At 32.8% G+C, this 23998-nt stretch overlaps 1 long non-coding RNA gene across 1 annotated transcript; it reads right to left on the reverse strand.

Moving 5' to 3' along the window:
* Nucleotides 1-19757: 19757 nt before the first annotated feature.
* Nucleotides 19758-23129, reverse strand: LOC128550153 (uncharacterized). The gene is made up of 3 exons (XR_008368144.1): nt 22592-23129; nt 20972-21113; nt 19758-20040 (listed from the first exon to the last, which is right to left on the reverse strand). It is a non-coding gene; the product is annotated as an uncharacterized LOC128550153 (long non-coding RNA).
* Nucleotides 23130-23998: the final 869 nt, after the last annotated feature.

Below are 23998 nucleotides of genomic sequence, written 5' to 3' on the forward strand. Positions count from 1 at the left end.
CTCCGAAAAACTGAAGATATTTGTTGAATAAAATATATTTATAAACAGTGAGCAACATATTTCCCTAATAATACACATACAATATTGTGTGCGTGCATCATTTAGATAAAAGGGAATGTTGTTAGTTTTTAAGAAATATCAACCGCCTCGATATGCTAGTGATAGAGCGTCCGCTTCAAGTGCGGGAAGTCGTGGGTTCGATCCCCGGCCGCATCATACCAAAGACGTGAAAAATGGTACCAGTAGCTCCCTTGCTTGGGCGCTCAGCATTAAAAAAGGGAAACTGGCCTCTTCTCTCATACCCTCGCGGCGATGGATTCCATCAGAAATGAGGTGTCGAGAGTGATTAATATAAGTTGTAGAACTTCCTTCACAATCGACCTAAAATAAATTATGTATGAAATTATGTATAAACTAAGAAACATCTACATTTCTAATCTTCACGGAAATAAGTCATGTTAATTTTGAATGTGTTTGTCTTCTAAAATTAGCGATTCACATTTGCGCCACTTGACCGTGCAATATAATTCTTAATTGGAATCAGTATGTATGGTTTATGTATTCTTAGAGCAATTGTCTGCAAGCTTTGAAATTAAACAATGAAAACTGTTGCTAGAAAACGTAGCCAAACAAATAAGAAGAACCATGTTGCAATATGTAGAATGAAAAACACAGTTACATTTCATGTAGGAAAATTAGCACAAGGTTGTGATTATATGCTATCAGCAGAAGGGTTAGGCTTATGTTTGTTTGTTTGTTTGTTTGTTTGTTTGTGTTGGGTTTAACGCAGTTTTTCAACAGTATTTCAGTTATGTAACGGCGGGTAGTCAACCTATCCAGTGTTCCTAGATTCTGTACCAGTATAAACCTGTTCTCCGCAATAAACTGCCAACTTCCCCACATAAATCAGAGGTGGAGGTCGAATGATTTCAGACGCAATGTTTTTTTATCAAATCGCCACAGAGAACATACGGCCCGCCCAAGGATCGAACTCCCGACCCCGCCATCCGTAGATCGGCGCTCTTCTTATTGAGCTAAGCGGGCGGGTTCGGTTGGGCTTATGTGCTTAATGTAGACGTCTTCTTTTACATCATATATAGGTTCAGTCAGTGAATATTTATTTAGTATTGGGAATATGATACAAATATAATGCATTATAAACAATGTAAAGTACAAATGAACTTCTTTCATCCCTTTCTTCACATGACGCTAAAGGCTATGTAAAAGCGCATACATAAATAGCAAATGTCTTTCTTATTGATGAATTATCAGGACAGATCTTTTTCAAAACAGTTAAATCCAGACAATATTAACATCTCAAAACAAAAATAGATTCCGGCGTCCCTCGTCTGTGTTTACATTCCTCCAGAAATTCATTTTTATTAGTCTTTAAGTAGTTTACAAGAATTTATTTTATTGCGGCGCATTCATTAAAGCCAGCCCTATGATTATTCCTTTAATACTATTCGTGTCGTCATAGCTAAAGAAAAATAATTCACGATTTATGATCTCTGTCTACAAGTAGAATAAATTATACGATATTTCAACTTCCGGAGGAAAATTAGTGATTCCTGTATGAAACCGTTATATCTTTTTGCATTTTTTTTTCAGATTTGTTCAAATTTACATGTTCACAGACATATAAGGTATAAAGATTCGATATGATTTATTCTTTATATTAAGATTAGCTTAAAGGGTATACAGTCTGCATTTGAACCAGGGATTAAAGTAGTAACTACAGATTCCAATGCACCAGTCTTAATCAACAAAAGAAAGCATTGCATTGCACAGTTTACCAAGATATTCCGGCACTAATGTGGTCAGAAAAGCTTGGATGTATAATATAGTGTTTATAGTAATTTCACCATTTTACTTTAGTTATTATTATACCAGATTTATATAGCGCCCTTTTCGTTAAACACGTTCAAAGGCGCTTTACATATAGCAAACGCAGCCACATAGGGCGCGAAATTCATCCTCTACTAGTACAGACACGGAGCGATCTGACCAGAGGGACAGAGTGAGAAAAAGCCCCCAGAACAGTTAGAGAGGAATTATATTTAGATACAGGCTAAATGAGTATATGAAAACAATTTATATTCCATAAAATCAATAACAAAGAAAATATTAGATCTCGCCATGATACTAACCGCATGGCATATTAAAGCCACAGCCAATATATCATATGATAATAGTGAGCGCTCATCATAAAAAAGATTTTATTTTGTAAATTATACGCTTGAATCGTGAAATTATCGAAGAAAATGTTGTATAGGCATTATTACATCACAAATACATTTATCCTCAGGATTTAAATACCTGCATAAAACATCCTATGGATTTTTTACCCCAAACATGGCAAAACTTCAAAAGTTAGATGCTTTTCTTAAAGCAAAACAGTCCTTCGGTAATAGTTTTTCATTGTGCCATTTAATGTAAACCTTTCTTTGTCACATAGCATTCATATACGATTCAATGTGTCTTGTTATCATTTGAATACTAAGTATGACGTTTTACTAAATAGACACCAGCTTATGTTTAAAATTGTATTTATCGCATCTTTATTGCAAACTGTACAGGTTAAACCTTTTTGCCGGTTCACTTAGCTATAGGAAGAATAGGTAGAGACGTCGGGGCGTCGGAGTCCTGCTTTCGTTTTCCACAGTTAAGATAGTATTTCAGTAACCACAAGAGGGAATGCATTGAAACTTCAGAAATGTGTTCACAGTGCAGAGTAAACGTGCACTGCGAAGGTTTTATACTTCTGCCTTGCTTTTGACCCAGTTAGTTACTAACAGTGTAGCAATATTTGGTTAAGTTTTTGTACTGCATGTTAGCTGTTATTTCAGTAGTAACTTATACGAATGAGTGAAACGGCATACCTTCTTCACTGTGATCAACTGACAGGCAAACCGCAGATTCCATAATTCGTATTTGCATTTTCAAACTTTTATGCACTTTTTTCGTCTGTGCAATTTGTGGTTAAGTTTTTGTATATAAACTGGTACATGTATCTCCTTTACTACTTGTGGAAGTAGACTGAAACTCACACACAGTGATGTCATTACATGCAATACAAACGTAGTATGACTCAGTTCGCTGTTTTGAAAAGCTATGCCCCTTTCTTGACTCAGCAATTTTTGTGTTATGGTTTATTACCTCATTGAACATCATACATGGGGAAGTTCTATGATACAAAAAATTGAAAATGTTGCCCTTTTTACAATTGTTGACGATTCAACACTTTAACACCTTTAAATATTAACGTTGTTGTCCTCTTCTAAAAGTCGTTCGAAACTCATTGATACACACTTGATAATGAATATTTAATGAATACAATACTACCAGAAGTGATGATAATTTTGTTCTTATGATGCCATATTGTCAACATAGACCCGCATATGGAAAAAAAATCTAGGTTTTTATTGCTGTCATGCACATTGTATAGAGAGAGAAAAAAAACATTGACATTTTTGGCTGTAGATGCAAAAGTGCAACAGCTCCATCTTATCTTGCAATTACGGAGACGACAAGCTACATACCTGGTAGACACAATTTTACATACATGCGATGTATAATAAGATAATTTCCATGGCAAACCTTGCCAATATTGCCAATTGTGATTCTGTTTTGATTAATGGTAACCAGCAACAGGTTGGTCAAGCATTTCGTCAGTTTATATTCATAATTTCGATAAGGAATATCTAATTCTATATATGGCAATATAAATATCAGTGATAAGAATATGATTTAAGTGGAATGGTCTGTGATAATATCAGTGCGATAATTCAACGCATTTGTCTAGGATCTTAGAATGATAGTGCCTCAACGAACAATTTGTTTGCAAGTACGCCAAACCCGAAGGGTAAAATCATTAACGTATCGTCCATGTTTTAAAAATAAAAAAGATGTAATTTGTATAAACGGAATTTTTTAAACATATAGTGCTTCAATGAAAATGAGTCTTGTATGCATATATGCAGTGCATTGATATCCGACATAGCACATGTATATCTGACGTCATAGATCGTTCCTCAGCAGATTCACAAGATTCTTCAGCTCCTACCCATCACATATCTTAATTAAATTCACTGTCTTGTCATGTTATATCCATGTTTCTGATACTCCTCAGTTGGAATTAATTATGTTATTCTTTTTTGAAATAAGGGTATGTAGTTAACGCATTTTTTTCTGCAGTTAAGATTTTTTCATACTCTGTAAACATTAGTTTCTAAGACAAATAGGAACAGAAAAAGCACTAGTCCTTTTACTCGTTTTTTTTATTTTATAGGGCATTTTCTTCACCCACTGTTTAAGCATTTTTGAAATAAAGTAAAAAAGAAAAAAATGGGGGTACTTAATAAAACTTAGAATAGCCCATTTAATGTTAAAGGGATTTCTGGTCTTACAGGTTATTATTAATGCATGTTGATATCAGTATTTTATAATCATAAATGTCACTAAAAAATCTCTTTCAATCTAACATGCTAACATGATTACCCCACCCACTTTTTTCGATGAAAACAAAACGTATTTAAATCTTCAAGAACAATTCTGTTGTTAAGATTTTAAAAATAATTTGCTATTTTAATGACAGACAAGAATGTAAAAGATGGAGGGAAAAAAATGGGATTACCGTGCATCTAAGAGATATATTTGGGGAAAAACTGATGAATTTTGAGATTTCTAGTTCTTTTTTGTTTAGATGATATAAAGTGCTATGTTTCAATTGTAGCGCATTACTATACATCGGTGGGTGAATGCGACAAAGTGCTAAGAGCATGTCATGAATTTTTTTTAGGAGAAGGAAAAAACATTCCTGTTGCTTTATAATTCTGGCAGCTGTTGTAATATTTTTAAATCTGAATAAAAACAACTTTACTTTTAAAATCTAGTGAACTTTTTAAAGGAATGTCTGGCAGAAAAGAAATTTTAATGAAAATGTCACTTTTTCGCACTCTAAATACATTCAAATACAAACATACAAATTTGCAAAAAGGTAAGTGCGAGAAAGTTCTAAGTGATTTTATAGTTCATAATGAAAGGGACATAAAATGAATCATTTTTTACCCAGTTTTTTGTAGTACTTGAAATCAATAAATAAAATGAAGCTTACTTAAACCATGTCACTTAAAAAAAATCGCAGTCATTTTTGTTTACTATTAGAAAACGTTGTGAGCTCGAAAAGAGCCTAAGTGACATTATAAGTAAGCCCTTAAATGTAAAGGTCATACAAAGTTTTTGTTTTAGAGCTTATTTTTCTTTAGAAGGAAATATTTTTCATGTATCTAGTAAAACAAAATGGTGCTTGATGACTGGACACAAGAAGTGGGTATTTTAATTTTTTCACAGTAATATAAAGTCTTGTTCACTGTGCAGAGCATAGCATAAAAATGAACCTGCTTATCTTCTGATTATCTTTTCAATGATACATACACTAAATACAGAAACAACACATAACTGTTTCTATTTCATAAAAGCTTTTCAGACTTCTGTAATTTCTTAGACTCACAATTACACTGAACAAAAATGTCTAGCCAATCACAATGTATCTCCGTAGATTGTATTCGTTGGCATAGTGTATCAGTTTTAAGACAATTATAAAAACTGTATTTCAGACTTGATATTTTCATAAAGTCTGAAATTCATTACCGTAACACAAGAATAGATATTTCTAGAAATATTTACAAATGTTGGACAGCTGGTATTGTTCAGTATAGTGCTTTGTTACAGTAAAACAGTTCTCCGTTTAAACTTTCAATAGCAAAATAGCAAAATGTTTTTCCTGTAAAAAGCTGTTTACAATAAATAAAGCTTTAAATTATCTTTATTTTCAGTTTGGCATTGTCAATAACAGTCACTTTAGGTGACACTGAATCTTTTCAGTATCATTAAAAAATGTTCTGTAAATCTCTCCAAATATCAATATAATTATACACCACAGTTAACTAATAATAAGATATGACTAGTGTTCCTAATATATTTGCAGCAAACGATGATCAGTACTTTCAGTTTCTTCATTTTGCGTTACTGTAAAGACTTTGTGTTAAATGTCATGGAACACTCATAATGCAGATTGTGTATATTTGAAATTCTGCAAGACATTCGTTTTTTGAAAAGATAATATTTCACTTTGACGCGCCATCAACAATGTTATTACGTCTAGCGTAAATCGGCAAGAGTCACAAGGCACAAATCTCATAAGGTAATTCGAAAATACGTTGCGTCTGACTAATTAAGAATACTGTGTTCATCAAATGTAAAGTATTTACATTTCTGATGCGGACATCATCTTAAGTAATTCAATACTGAACCTCATAACATGCTGTACAAGCTTGTCATAATTATTAACAATGCACTCTGCTTTTCAAACGCACAAAAAATGTATTTAACGAGCTTGAGACACATAAAAAAATAATTAAATAAAACGTCGTGTCTTGTTTAGGCAATTTTGTTACAGAACCGCGGAATCTTGGGAAGTAGTGACCATACGTGACTCATTTTTATGTTAAATTTAACTGGACTTTGGCATGACAGATACTGCATTTTACTTATTACCCACACAATATTGGTGTACCTTTATATAGAGCTAATGCGTTTTGATATATCTTTTGACGTCTACATGTAAACTGGATCCACTGTTTTTCAAATAATAGTTAACAAAACATTTTGTTATAGAGCAGTTCATTAAGCAAAAATATTCAAACCAATATACCACATAAAATAGCAAAAGTAGACGTACTTCGTAATACCTAGCTACCAGTAGGTCAATTTTCTGTTTTAGTCTTTTTTTAAAGGGATTTGACAAAACGTGTGTCAAGTCTTCGCCGTAGGTGTACCAAACTCATTCGTGTTCTTAAATTATGCCTATGGTTATGTTTTTTTTTTTAAATTTCAATGATTATGCAAGTTTCATAGTATCCAACATATTGTCAAAATTGTTTACTTTTATGATTTCCGTTTTGTTTTATGTTTCATTTACAAAAGTATCGTTATCATGATTATCATTTTATTGAGGTTGTTTGTATTCTTCTTTTACTACCATTATGATTTTAGACTTACACTTTGTGATGATCTGTGGAAATGAATAAAGGTTTGAGACAATTTAGGCAGAACATCTTACAAACTATTAACAAATAATGAAACGGTCTCGGTCAATAATCAACGGGAATGAATCTTTGTTATAACCTCGCTACTACGTTCGTCATAAAAACCAATTATAGACTGCCTATAAAAGTGTAATAACAACTAGCGATTTATTTGACCATATATAATGGCTCATTAAGGCTATCTGATGGTCCTCTTGTCGGCAGACAGTTTGATAACAAGAAATGAAACAATTGTTAAGGAAAAGAATGGATAATAGTACGATATTTCAAAAGAATAGCATTTCATTTACCTGTAAAACAAACGAAAAATGGTTAAAACATATCAAGTTGCATAGTCAAAACCATAAGGAATATAGTAAGCAATTTTGTACACGAAGCCCGAAAATAAATCCTCTAAAGACAACTTATTGCCTAAAAAAACATTCAGTAACCTGTTCATGCAACAAACCAATTAAACATGGTTTATACAAGCGCCGGTATTTAGTAATCTTTAAAGAGAGCCTAAACGTTTTTCATCGGTCCAAGAAAAAGACTGACGTCTAATTTTACACAGCATTTATCCAATTTCGTGAATGAGATTGCGTATAGACTGCGTGGGCAAACTATTGATAGGAATAATTATACAATTTCAGGATATTGTAGATTAGAAGAAAGATCATTAATTTGGGCAGATAATGGTATTCTGACAGCCTCAAATTGGCATAGACTCCGCCCTGTTTGTTATACACTCTCCGCCTTGTAGTTAGAAGAAATCCAATATTGATAGAAAAATTATTTTTGTGTCTTTAAAGTATTTATATTGTGTATAACTGGTAGTCTTTTGTCGTTTACTTTATATATGGACATTGCTTATCTTTGACTAGATTTCCATTTGTGTTGTCTGTGACAAATACCTTGTATTGCAAATAAAAGGGTTTCAAAATTTAAAAGACGTTCACTTCATTTACCATCAGGAGATATGTTTTAATGAAACATAATTAATAAAAGGATTTCTTAATTGAAAGTCAGTTACAACTTAAAAGCTCATCACAATAAAAATTTTAAATTGACTATCCTGTTTGTTTTCTAACAAAAAGCCGTTTGTTGACTATTTAATAGAAGATGTAATTTGTTTTTTAAAGACTTTTTATGTCTGTGCTTCCAAAGGATCTTTTTTTTTTAGATTTTCTGGAATATATTCTTTTTTGCTTTGGACTGAAATCGGCAGTTACCGGGTTTTTTTTCAAGTTTATTTCAACTGCTTCCAGAGTATTAATGAATAATTAGGTGATATAATACATAAATGCAAAGCATGTTTTTTACTGAAAGTTAATATCTCCGTTTTTGGATAAAATTAACAGTCTGTGGTTATTTTAATCGTGCATATAGCACTAGCAGAATAGATATTATTCTAATTGAGTTAAATTATTATAGTTAAATCAGTTAATGAAAGTAGTTTACGTTACGTGACGTTCTCATGGTTATGCCACCAGTATCAAGAAACTTCTTTCTCGTATTTGTGCCAACAGTAGTATTGGTCCTCATAGTTATATTACAGTTAATTATTTATTTGTTATTTATTACATGTATTACATTTATTACTAATATGCATTAAATATTACCGTGTATTCATCGTTTTACTAAAATACATTTTTATTGTCTTTACCTGAAGTATAACTGCTGTGATAGGCAAAAAATACTCTAACTTACTGATTGGGTCTTACGCATATGATGTCTATTACAGTATTATTACGTTCATGCTATCTAAAGCTGTCAATATGCCTATTACATACCGAATATATGACGTAAATATACAACGTTATTGCCTATCGACAAATCAAAAAAGACAAAAATACGTATATGATTGTATAATTACTCTCTTATAAAAGTGATCAACTATAAAGAGAAAACATATAAGCAAATTTTTGTTACTGATTGAATATGGATATTAGTTGTGTTCTTCTAATATGTGCACTTGCATCTTTTGCAAATGGTCTGTATTTTGTACTGATAATAAAAAACGCAATTACATTTATTGTGTGACTTATCTTAAGAACGATGTCTTTTTCGAATAAGGTCTTCACTGTATTTAACGTGGCGGGGATGGCATCCTACATTTAGTTTCTCATTTTGTTTATATATCGGGGTAAAATCTGTATGACATTAATTTTGAAAAATATTTGAAACACTGTTTTCTTTAAACTGTTAATGAAACTGAAGACTATCTTGTATTATACATTTTCACTTCAGCGTTGAATGTCTGTTTTTAAATGTGATCTAAAGTCTTTGCATATAGTTATGTTTTTCACCTTGTTTAAAAGTTGTAGATACTTCTGTACATTTTCAAATTCTGCTGTTAAGAAGATTTTAACATAAGAAAAAAAATCAGTTTATGTTAATTATATGCAACAATTGAAGAATCATTTGATAAGTATATTAGAAATTCGCTTAATTCTTAAATGATTTTCCGTTACAAACGATGTTTACAATTTCTTCTTTTTGAAACCCTTTTGTGAATAATGTTGAAATTTGTTCATTTGTAGACCAAGTCAATCAAAATAAGCGATAAAATATAGGTATTTGGGTTTGTTCTAAATTTATTAAATTTTCAAAATTTTTGACAAATGCCAAACTATGTAAATATGTGCTTGAAAAATATAAACTGCCCTCCAGATATTGTTAATGTTTTTAAATTAAGTATCGCTAATAAGAATGATTTTCAATATTGAAGAAAATTTGACCAGAACAGGAAAAGTTTTGTTACAAAAACGAGATAAATCTATATCGCCATATCCGCCGACTTGACATAAAAAAGGTGTTGTTTTTTATAAAACAGAACTGTTTCTTGTTGGTTATTTTTCTGAATAATTTCCTAGATGTAGTACTTTTTGTACAAAGTTATCCTTTAAAATATGATAAAAATATTGATATCGCCTAAAAACTTTTAGATAGTTGGTCCTCAAACTGTACACCATAGTTTACTCCTGCCTTTTGATATAAATCATTAAGTTTGATTTATTCTTAGTCATTATATATCAAGTCGGGTGACATTGTCCAAAATTTTGCATACCGAAGGTAAAATGCAGATATTGTATTTAGTTGGCATAAATAAAATAAATGATTAAATTTGAAAAATATCCCTTATATTTCACTTTTATTGTGTGAAGAAGTTGTTACAATGCTTTTCATAACCTGTTACAGGGCAGTGGCAAGATGGGCGGTTAGAAACTGGTATAGGATTCATCGATGGGCGTCAAGTGAGAACTGATGATATATCGGAACAAAGATTAGGTGGAAGAATTTCTCAAACCATATTACCTGCAATTCGAAACATAGTAAGACCTTTAGGACCAGAGAGACGGGGCCAATTGCTCGTTTCGGGTGGTATTGGCAGTCCACTAGGACAGTTTGGTGCGGATAGGCTGATGCCATGTCAGACAAATATTTGTACACTACAAAATATTCCAAGAAGATGTAGATATACACCTGTGTTACAGTCAGATTTTGGTTATTATTGTCTCGGTTGCCCGGAGGATATTTGTGAGACTCGGAGGAGACTGACGCCAAGACAGCGCAGGAGAAGGCGTAGAATCAGGAGACGTCTATGTCGAAATTTTGGGATTTGTCTCGGGCGGCAACGACAATCTGGTTCTTTTCGGAGGAATGTGATTCCAGGATTGTGAATATACATATAGACTGTTATGTATGGATGGCCAAAACTGATAAATACGTACATGATTTCTGATGTATTTTATTTATTTTTCCATGTTTACTAGTATTATTTTATTACAAAATTTATGTTTCTGTACCTCATTGAATTTCCTAAATCATACTATTTGTACTATTTGAATTCTTATAAATAAAAAAATTAAAGAAAATAATTATCTCGTATCGCTTATTATAACTCCTACACGTTCAAAAGAGAAATAACATTATGTGAATTAGGTAGGATTTGAAATCGATTTTAAATAAACCCCAAAAAAGATCCCTTGGAATGCAACCAAGCAAAGTAATAGCAAACTTGATTTGATTGAGTCTATTCAAGAGAGGGTATGCAATGAGGAACACAAGGCAGCAGCTTTAGCAGAATTCTAATAAATAGCTATGGAATGGACTCCATATTTCCAAAGGACAACAAAATATTACAGCACTGAATTCAAGTACGTTGAGACATTTTACGGCTGCCATAACCGTAAGGTGACGTGACTGCTTCTGTTTTATAGGCGGTTATCAATGCATAATGTTTGTTTATGGGCACTGACGGCATCAATTTTGTAGAAGAGTCTCTTGCAGGCTTAACAATGTGCAGAAAATTTGTCAAGGGTCTTTATATAATATAGTTTGACTTGATTTATACTATCTATGCGGGTTTAAACATGACAGAAGTTGTGTCACCATGTAGATAAATATCGTATAAATTGGCCTTCAGTATGAATTAACTGACATATGACTTTTGGCAATGTATTCCTTGTAAAGCATGAGATAGATTAAGCTTTAGACATGCTTTTATAATGATGAACACAAGCTACATTCCAGATGAGTTTAAAACTCTGAACAGCGGATTTCACGTCCTACGTCATACTAGATGCACATTTTATCTACAACAATACCTTTAAATGAATGGGATGTTATTGACATCTGTATTCCCTGTTTAACAGTAATGTATATGTAGTGTGGTTGTTCTTTTCGTCAACAAAAAAGACAAAACATGAAATTCTTTACTAATGCATACAAATTTTATGCTTCAGAATATACAATTATGCTATTTGACTATGTGATAATTGTTTTGCAAAATTATGTATAACTGGTTATCTTTTGCCATGACGGAATATGTTTGGATTTCACCACAAACATTATAATTATTTTCAGTTCAGTATCGAACACAGGAAGCCCATTTTCCTCTAATTTGATCAATCTTCTTTGATGTGAAATGACAACTCAATATAATTTTACAGAACGGGATGGTTGCGACTTGTGAATACCTGAGTAGTGTCTACTCACGAAGAATCGCGAAGATTGCGACTGAAGAATATCTGCAAAGATTACGGCTCGTAAATGCCGAAACGATTACAACTCTTGAATGTTTGCGAAAGTCTAAATATATGCGTAGATTGTGACTCGCTTATATCAGCGAAGATTGCAATAGACTTTGGACTTCAGAAGTACATGTGAAACTGGACAGAACGTACATATAAAAAGAAAGTTATCTTCTACATATTTCTCCAGATAGATCATGTGGTGTTATAGAACATGAACATTCCAAATAAATTCAAACTATTCAAATTGAAAGAGAAAATTGTTGCCATAACGTAACTCTCTTACACTCCAACCATGAATAAAGTAAAACGATTCAAACAATCTTGAAAAAATGTCCTCACGTAACTTAAAGGTAGTGTTAACGTTTTGGGTATTTTAATGCCTTTGTCCTTTTCTATTTGAAGAACAATGCAAGTAATTATATACGCGTCACCATAATGTATAACGATGACACATTGGCATAAATTTCACATCAGTAAATTGTGGGTGCTTCGTTGTTCCTTTCAACAAGCGCAAAACATTCAGTGACAAAAGTTTTAGTACTTTTGGACCTAAACTCTGGAACGAATTGCCTCTCGAAATAAGGAACTCAGACACATTAGATGTTTTCAAAAAGAAGTTGAAAACTCATTATTTTAGGAATTACTTTGCACTCTTTTAGAGCTTGAAACTGTGATTTTGAAGATATTGTGGAAACATGAACTGGATGATTATTACAATGTAAATACATTCCAAATATGAACAATTTTATCACTGTTTAATACAAGAGTACAGTAATTATAATAACTTATGAACATGTCACAATAACTCACTTTTACTTACTTACTAACAAACAGCTATCTTACTGTATCTTAATATTGAAATATTTTATTAATCTTATCTGATGCCTGATCTTTTGTTTAATACTTACTAAATAGTTTATTCACAATGATATTTATGCTCATTTATTTCTTACATCTTTAAAATGTCTTAATTTTTAGACGTATACTTTTTTATGTGTTTGTAAAACGTCATCGAATATGTCTTACGTAAAATAGGCTTTTAATCAAATAAAACAGTTTCAGTTTCAAGTTTCAAAATTCATGCTTAATCACGAAATGCTTTATTTCTCAGGACTCTCTAGATATTTTCTGTTTAATTAAAGGATGATGATTTAGGGCTAGCTAGCGAAAATACGCCGCCCCCCCCCCCCCCCCCCCCCCCCCCAGGAATAAAAAAAAATAATTAAAGAAAACCGCATCTGCTACCATAGACATAATAAGGGGAGTAGCGATGAAAGCGGAGTTTCTCAGGGAAGCACAATTGTCATCTAGTAACCTAGTTTACGACGCTTATAGTAGTCGCAACTTGACCGCGATGGTTGACCTTAGGCTAATTATTCATATCGATTATTTCATTATAGAAATCAAGGGTGCTTAGGGTATTCGTCTATATTCATATGGAATTAGTTTGTATACAGTGCAGTATCAAAGTATATACATGTATACTTACATTTGATCAGTTAAAACCTTCCAATACAACAATTTATATTTACTCAAATTCATATTTCCTTTTTCTCGTGCAGCTCGTGTTTTACCTACACTCCTTTTCAATAATAGGTTGTGCCTTATTATGTATTATAATGCAAAGGTCAACCATCGGGGTCAAGTTGCGTCCACTATACAACTGCATGTAAAATTGCACAATATTTTTATGAATATAGACATCTATCTAGTCCGCTTAAATGATATTTGTAGACTCTCAATCTTCTCAAAAGTGGTCGAGGACACCAAGCTTATTAAGTATAAATAGACACTTTAAGGCATTCCCAAAGGACTTGGCCTTGTTTTTTGACAGATATAATTTAATTTAATGACAGAAAAGTTTTAAAACTCGACTGTTTAACTGTCGGATTTGAGAATGAAACTCAAATATTAATTGAATTTGTAATTTTATTGTAATTCTAAACCACCGCATTTGAATTAATACGTTTTATTTGTGACGTACACACTGCTTTGGAACTAGGCGGATATGAATGAAATTTATTAGACGTGCTTGTTTAAAATTCTTCTGGAAAAATCATTAAAAGCTATATTGAAGAAACAAAACAGATTACATAAAACAAGATTGCGATGATATACTACAGTCACTAAACTTCATGTAAAAGTTTAGACCAGAAATGTTACAAAGACCAGTTCTGTTTACAGTTGAACAGTTTGTAGATTTTTTGTAATCTTGCAACCAACAAAAGTACAATTTTCCCTTAACAGCTTGTCAAAACACAAGCATTGCTTTGCATCGTTTGAAATGTGGTTTCCGACCATTTCCGGTGCAAGAATTGTATGACGTCACATTATATGATATTCAAAATTCAATTTCTATGTTGTTCCATCTCGCCGTATCAAAAAAATAATCTAAACGTTTCCTGAATATTTGGCTCTCCAAAAATCAGTGAAAACATTTGTTGAATAGTGAATATTTAATAAACAATGGATTGATGCGTTCGGCAACATTTCTCCACGCATGTTTCTCCGCTATGCAGAATAATTTTAACATAGTTTGCATATTTTGAATAAAATGATCGTAGTATTTTTGGAGACACACTGACATTTCCGGACTTTATAGGAACTTGATACTTTTATTTTTAAATCGTGAGTGTAAAGGAGGAGCTGTGTACTTATTTCTGTCGTAATTGTCGAATAAAAGTACTATTGCAAGATTTCCATTAGAGGTACCCCCTATACCTTTTGATGATAACCAATAACTAACGCATTTCATTGTGCAATTAGGTAATCTTAAAATCAAAGAATAATGTACACTGTGATTTTGTAAACGTATCATAAGGCATACAGAAGTTACATAACCTTTTTACAAAGTTCTACAAAAAAGGACATTTCAACATTTTGTTAACTATGCTTTTATAAGCATGAAATTGATATGTTTTTGAACTACACATTGAACAAAAATACAACACTCTCATTCCTGACAATTCTTTACAATTCTGCTGACTCTTAATCTTCTTTTTTTCTGGTCCTTTATCGTCATGAGAGTCCATTCAGTTGTACTATCATAAGCTTATGCTTGTAATAGTATGCCATGGGAAGGTGGGACACGGGGTGGGGGTGTTGCGCCTTTCATGAACAGACTCAGTTAAACCAAATTGTGGTTTCAAAATGACTATTGCGATAAATGTAATTTACCCCTTGTTAAGACATTTTTGTCCATTTAACTTAAAAGTGTCCTGAAATACATGCATACAGTTTTACAACAGCCTTGTTTTCTTTTAACAGTATGCTATGTGAGTTGCCAGCAACATCAATATTTATACATAAGATGTTGCAAGGAGCTGTCAGGGCAGTTCACTCAGAATACTATTAAAAGAATATAATTATATATTCAATCAGGCCTTTAGCTGAAGAGTTATGGTCAATATACACTCTTCTCGGTGAATATAACTTCATATCCAATCGTTTAAGAGCCAATCATTTCAAAAGAGATACAGAAAGGTATAAAGAAATCGCTATTATTCAGGAGTAATGTTTGCTTCTTACCGGTGTCACCAAATAATACGAAATATCAAAAGTAAGGTTCAAATGAGAGTAATCTTTATTTTCGAAGCATGACCAAAACAATCTTGTAAGAGAAACTTGTGTCGGTTTAATCCAACGTCAATATATCCGGCAACAAAATAGTCATTCCACTGAAACTGAAGCGATGATAATGGAAATTTTCAAGAATGAAATAAATCATTATGTTTAAAGTAGCACGTATTCAAGCCAAAACCACACTGCGACAGAAAGAGCAGTGATCCGGAAAGTCTTCTACTTTCAGGCGACACTGAACCTTATCATTGGTGACAGGAATAATGATGAATGTATTATTTAACTACATTTAATGTGTATTATAAACCAATCCATCAACGTTATGCATACAGAAAGAATAAAGTTTCGTATATTGCACGCTACCATGTGAGGATTGGGACACTTTACTTCGAAACAACCTGTCCATTAGATGTAACAAATTATTCGGAATATCTCACACATTTGGCAAACTGACCTATGTCTACAATTGATACCTTAATAACTGTGTTCAAATGTCGACTTCACACAACCTATCCTTGTCTTTCCAATAGATTCATTTCTGTAACAAAAACAAGACAAAATGTATAAAGAAGATATATCCTTAAATGAAAATGTGAGATGCATAGAAACCATTAAAAGAGAACGGCTTACGCATATAGCATTCTTAAAGTATTTTGCGACATCAAACCTATGATATTTGCATTTCAGTTATAACACAGTTCTATCGAATCGACAAATTAAAAACAAAGAACAGAAGTTGTTCGAAGGACATATCTAAAAAGACTGCGTTGATGAATGTAAATAAGATTCCGTGTATTGCTAAATGTAGCGATTTATCATATTATATCTTTTTTCTATTAGAAAACAAACGAATGCAAGAAATATTATGGGGAAGTTCGTCGATCTGGTTCCCGGAAATTTTCCTAAGTTTACAGTTTTGCAGTAATGACAGACTGTAAATGTGGTAACATATTTCCTAACATATGATTGGATAATTACTTATCTAAGAGACGATTTAAAGACATTTATTTAATTTTGACGTTTACATTGTGTAATTAAAACACCCACAAATATGTCATCGGAACATACAGTCAACGGCTAATATTCAATGTTAGAATATTTACAAGGTCAATATATCGTTTTATCTCGAGATTTATATATATAAGAAAAGTTGTGTCTACGATTCAGTGAATTTTCAAAGCAATAGCATGCAATATACGCATCAAACAGGCATATAGACTAATTGACAAGTATTGTTATACTATTAATATTATGGCTGTCACTTAAATACAGCTTGTATCGCCTCCTCGGCCCATTATTGAATTTGAAAAATGTAAGTCGTTTTTCACCGCTTTGACTCATTATCAGTTTCCAGGCAATGAGCTTGGATAATATATATGAATTAATTGGTATTTAATCAACACTGAAATTGACGTTATCATTTAGTGACAATTTATTTAAGAGTTGTTGTCTCCAAAGATTTAAGGAATATCGTTAAAACGTAGTCATAATTATGAGTAACAATAACATATATACTTAAGCTAATGAAATAAGAGAGACAGTGTTTGCAAAATTGTTTCATACATTTAGAATTTATTGTTTGTCTTTTAATTGACATAAGTGTCAGTCAATTAAGCTTTTTGCATCGATTTAAATTAAAGAACCTAATTTACTCAAACATAGCCCAGGGTAACCCTGAGTAACCCTGACGCAGTATCTCATTTTAAGAGTTTTGATGTATGGGTTTCACTATTGCATAAGTTGAGATGACTGTATGACATCCGGTGAACATGTTCCCTTACATAGATGTGTTTTGTAGAAAATGGCATTTTCCCTAAAATTTATGGGGGTAGGCCACTTCCATACTTAACAGTTCACATATGGTGCAATATATTTAGAAGTTATTTGTTTTGTTTTGCATATCATGGTAGTTGAATTTGTATTGTACAAATGATAACTCAAATCTGACATAAAATGTTTGTAATAGAATCAATCAAAGAAGAAACGCTTGTTTATTTTCAAAAGTTGAAAATTTCTGAACTTAAGTACATAAAACATTTTTTTTTCCAGTAAGAGAATCTGAAATTAACAAAATTTCTATAGAGGCATTACCTAAACATATCAGCATTTAATATGACGGAAAACTATGTATGTCTTTCTTTCCATGTTTTTGATATGCTGATTTTCTTTTCAATTTGGAATGAACTTTCGTCACATCCTTTATTTGACAATCTTATTTAGGCAAATTATATCTTTTCGTTGAGAATGATTTTAATAAGCTAATCAAGCCATGAATATATGCAAAGTGAACTAGGATTTCGTTAAGTCGAAAATAATATTGCTTGAACATGATTATGAAAAAACAATGGAACTACTTCTTACCCTTGCATAATCGTTAATGCCGATTAATATGCATGAATATCTGGTTTTGTTGTAGTTCTGTGATCCAAGCAGGTATATGTATTTAGTCCTGATTGACGTGATATCAACTGTACTGCATTATTGCGGCGTAAAACTCGAATAATGAAAAATAACAAATATCGTTCTATATATAAGTATGGATATAATTTCAGTGTGAAAAAATGTTTGTAATTCATCATTTGTACTAAATAGTAATTAAATTGAAAAAAAAAACATAGTTCTCAAAAATATTTTTACAGTTACTTACTGAGAAATGGAAAAACATGAATTTGAATTAGTACGTATCAGATGCCCAGTCACGAGAAAAGACACGAGAAAATGAAATAAAAGTGTTTTTGTTTTTATCTTTTATGTCTTTTTTGCATCATTAATAAAAGTTTTCATTAATTTCACGCGGAATTATGTGAACTTAAACTATGTATGCATAGTAAATCTTGATCTCAGAGAGCCTTTATACCGCTATTATTTTAACTGGAAACTGAAATTAAATGCCATAAAATGTTGAATTCTCTCTACCAGTACAGTGAACTCCGTTCATCAAGAATTATTCAAGAGTTTTCATCAGCTTATCAGTGTAAATCGATACTAAATAAGCACTGCTGACGCGTCCTGATCGAATATCAGTAAATCGTGTTAACCTGTAGTTTTTGCAGGTGCCAGTAAAATAGGTTAACTAGTATTATAACAGTACCTTGATCTGCAATGTTGTACTCGCGCCGAGTTTATGAGAGATAATGAAACGTGCAACACCCTAACGCCCTCCCCTCTTCCCCACCCCCTCCCCCCTCCCCTCCCTAGCCCGGTTAAGCGCAATTCTATTATAATAAAACAGACCATTATTTGAGTTTTGCAGTAATGACTGACTGTAAATGTAATCACATGTTTCCTAACTTAAATATTGGCACGCACATTGTGAAATTAAAAGTAAAATTTACTCAATTTTAGAATATATAGGGTCGATATATCGTTGAATCTTGATATTTATTTACTTATTATTAAGAAAAGATGTTTCCATGATTCAGTGAATTTGCCATGCAATAACATCCAATTTACGCATCAAATAGGTATAACTAATTAAGAATTGCTGCAAATATTGTCATGGTTGTCACATTCGCCAAATAAGACCATTATTGAATTTGAAATATGTATGTCGTTTATCACCGCTTCGACTCATTATCATTTACATGGCAATGAGCTTGGATTATTTATATGAATTAATTGGTATTTAAACATCAATGAAATAGACGTTATCATTTCAGTGACAATTTTATGAAAATGTCTTTGGGTTGTAAGAGTTATTACCTCTAAAATATTTAAGGAATATCGCTAGTGACGGAGAAATATAGCATTCTTTCTAAATGATATGAGTAACAACAACACATACACTTACTAATGGGCTAATGAAATAAGCAAGGCTAATTAAATAAGCAAGACAGTGTTAAAATTGTTACATACATTTAAGAAGTTATTGTTTTTCTTTTAATCGACATTAATGCCAGTCAATTTAGCTGTTTATATCGATTTAAATTAAACAATCCCACTTACTTAAGCATTGCAAAGAGTTTCAATGGTAAGCCCTGCACATTTGTTCACACAGGTGTAACCTTGACGCATCGTACTGAAAGTTAACAGAGTTTTGCAGTATGACATATAGGTGTCGGCCCGGTACAATTTCCCCTTCTTTGCTGTATAGTAAAACAAGCACTTTTGGACATGGATTGTGAATTTCACAACAAAATTGCAGCATTGACAGCTCTGTATTTCTAAAGAGTAATACTATCCCAGTCAATATATCACAGAAAAACACCATCATCAACGATGAACTTTTTTGCTACACATCAAAGTATCTAGTCCATGTTTAAATTTCCCACTGACATCTGTCATGGCCACCAGTCTGGTGTAGTTTTTAAATCCTTCCGCACAGAAATGTAATCCTGAAAAACACACATAAAACAACTGTTGAAGACATCAGAAATGACAAAAAAATGTACACAGTATCAATAAATACATTTGGAATATAACATGTCAAAGTAGGGATAGCGTTAAATTGGGAACTTCAAAATTTCAAAGAACTACTTTCTAGGATACAAAGACCCGGAAGTACTTCTATACCGGGGTGACACCTAAATCTTATCAAATTTTTAATTTAGCCAAATTTTTCCCATAAAATCTTGTAACTTAGGGTTTTGCGAGAAAAGTTACACAAGACATTGTCATCGCAAAGAAAAGTTTGTCCCGCAGAAACATTTCAAACATTAGACCTACTTTGCGGAGAAATTGGCTCGGAAACCGGAATTTTGAAGAAAAAAGGCACATTACAAAATTTGCCTTCCTTCTGAAAATTTCAATCAGATTTTCAGGAAATCAACTTTGATATCACTAGTTAATGCTTATAGTATGTTTTATGTAACTTTAAGCTTATTTATTTTGAAAAATGATGTATCAAAATGAGTATTTACTTTAAAATATGCATTTTTTAGTAAAAAATGCATAATTTACCCACTACAATTGCAGAAAAATGAAACTTTTAATGATTGAAAGACCAAAACCCACAAGCAAAGACCAATATGTGATTATATTTATGACAATTACTGGAAGTAAAACAGATCAATACATCACAGTCTATCTTAAAATGAATTATTTCTTCGGCTAAGCCGAACAATGCCTGAAACGCAAAATGCAAAGCCGATCCGCGCCATCTTGGAAGCAGGCAAGTGCGGAAGGTCAAGAACTCCAACTGGAGCCAGACACAGCTCAGGGTACCCCTGAAACTGTCAAGCTGTAACTGACATTTTAGGCTACAGTTCTGACTAAAGACATTAGGACCAGAGGGCTATGCACCGGTGGAACATCTAAATCGCTTACCGAAAACTAGCCGTCATTCTGCGGTGTTACACTGAAAATCACAGCTTCTGCCCGCTCGACTTAATAGGTTGGTCTGGTTTATGGGTAGCTGCTGACTGGTTGTACGATTCTAAATTTCCTTCTGACATATGGAATTCATCGCCTGCAAATGACAAAAGAAAGATTGTGAACTGTAGTCGGCCTTTCTTGAGAAACAGCTGAGTGTGTGTGTATAGTTCTAAGTGTGATCAGGAACACCTATAGAAAAAAGTGACATAATATTCACAGATTGGTACCATCTATCATTTCTTTATCATTCTGATATCAACTGGTTCAGGAACTTTACAGGAAGTATGTCATTAAAACACTGCAACTGAATAATTTTCTACATATATGTTAGCTGAAACAGTGAAAAGAATATTAAAATAACTATTACCAGACAACCTCTTTCAGCACAGACAATAAAGTATCTGAAATGCAAATTTAAAAGAATTGAAACACATAAATGCTATGAAAAAACAACATACAGAAAAACATGAATAAAAGTCCCAACAGGAAAAGTCCTATCTAAAGAATGAAGTAGAATGAATCGAGCAAAACTGAAATACAAATACCGTCAAGTTGTGTTTCCAGTCGGTACCAGGACAAATACATATTAAGGAAACTGCACGAGGCCGACCCAGGAAATCAGCCCCGTTAAATATTTTCTTAGTAACACAGACCTGCGTTGTAAACCTGAAAAGCAAATCAGAATAGAAGCATTCCCATTCAAGGCAGAATGTATCTGACGACGGCCTGATGCGGGCTGAAGCTGAAAGCTCGGAATATGTTCTAAACTGAAAAAACAAATGAATAAATAAAATAATACACAAACAACAACAACAACAACTATTTTATCACACTGAAGCAACCTCTATGTAATTCTCTGTGTAATACAACCAATGTCCTGTCAGTGTAAAGAAAACTTGTTATACATTAATAATGCTGACAAATGCACTCGGCACACCGGTAAGCAATGTCCTTCAATGCCAAAATGCCGGTAGCACATTGGATTTGACTGAAATGAGAAAAATAATTATTTCGTGTAATATTAGTTATGCGTCTCATACGCAAGGGAACGAACATTCACGCAATTTCTTTATATCATATATGAGACGCCTGCTGACTGGCTTTAACATCAGTGTAATAAGACCGTGACCGGTTCGAGATCCAGGCCCGACAAGCAATCAGTTTCTCCGACTCCTGTTACGAAACCGACTATAGCCTCATTTATAAACCCATCCGGTCCAAAATGTACAGCTTCCACACATACGACACTGTTCATCCATGGTCTACTGCGGCACTATGTAACATGTTCACATATATATACTTATAAATTCTTCGGAAAAGAGACGCTATGCGAAATAGAAATTTTTTTTAAAAAATTTAAGAAATTTAAATTTATATTTTTTTTCTTAAAATTAAAGTGAAAAACTATGTGTCTTCTTTTTATATAGCCTTTTAAGAGCTTCCTGCTTGTTCAGTGTCTTTGCACTATAGTAGAAGACTGACAAATAAAGAGGAGACAACTATTACTCAAATTTCAAAGAAAATTCAACTACTGAATTTTTAAAATTTGAATAAAATTAAAAATTCACAAACCTTGGAAATATCCTTTTAGCCACTGATTTGTATTGTTATCAGCTACTAGTGTGTGAAGTTTCATGACTGTAAACCCTATGGTTGCTGAGATATTCCACTTTCTGAATTTGCCATATAGGTGTCGGCCCGGTACAATTTCTCCTTCTTTGCTGTATAGTAAAACAAGCACTTTTGGACATGGATTGTGAATTTCACAACAAAATTGAAGCATTGACAGCTCTGTATTTCTAAAGAGTAATACTATCCCAGTCAATATATCACAGAAAAACACCATCATCAACGATGAACTTTTTTGCTACACATCAAAGTATCTAGTCCATGTTTAAATTTCCCACTGACATCTGTCATGGCCACCAGTCTGGTGTAGTTTTTTAATCCTTCCGCACAGAAATGTAATCCTGAAAAACACACATAAAACAACTGTTAAAGACATCAGAAATGACAAAAAATGTACACAGTATCAATAAATACATTTGGAATATAACATGTCAAAGTAGGGATAGCGTTAAATTGGGAACTTCAAAATTTCAAAGAACTACTTTCTAGGATACAACGACCCGGAAGTACTTCTATACCGGGGTGACACCATATGCATCTACATGAGAAAATACTAACTAAAATCTCGTATTGTGTTTCTTGGTGGAATTACCCCTGGTAGCGTTCTCACGGATCAGCGTTATGAGAACGGAATGCATCATCAATCTTTGAACTATTTGTACGAGGTATCCCTTGACCATGTTTCACTACTGAGGCAAATATATTTTCTGTTGAGACTGACTTAAATGAAGCAAAATGCCATGAATATATGTACCCAATAATGTTAACCAGAAGTTCGTTAAAGGTCGAAATCCCTTATGGTTGAATATATGTATGAAAAAACAATGAAATTACTGTCTTACCCTTGCGTGATCGTTTAAGGCGACTTATACTTAGAGAATATGAATATCAGGTTTTGCTGTATTTATTGTGAGCTGATCGGATACAGTTATTCCAGTATCTCATATATTATTTCAATGTAAATGCGAGGAAAAGCCAAACTACGTCCTATTTGGCGTCATATAAACTGTACTGTCTTTTGAGCCGTAAAACACTAAGATAATGAAATAATTATAAATTACATACTACATATAAGTAGGGATATAATTTCAGCGAGGGTTTATGGGATGTCTCTAAATAATGTTTTAGTACTTGTGTGTAAATGTTGCGTTCTGCTCAACCCGGGGCTAGAGAGCGTGGACAGCAGCTTGCATTTTCACTACCGTCTATGAACAGGCTCAATCAAATCGAGCCTACAACACTTTAGTTTATGTTGTGTTGGGTGACCTGTGGTGTTCCACTTTTTTTTATTTTATTATCACAGCAGCGTTGTTTGTGTCGTGTGGCGGCCGTAAAAAGTCTCACCGTACC

The sequence above is a fragment of the Mercenaria mercenaria genome, chromosome 17 (genome assembly GCF_021730395.1).
Source record: "Mercenaria mercenaria strain notata chromosome 17, MADL_Memer_1, whole genome shotgun sequence".
NCBI lineage: Eukaryota > Metazoa > Mollusca > Bivalvia > Venerida > Veneridae > Mercenaria > Mercenaria mercenaria.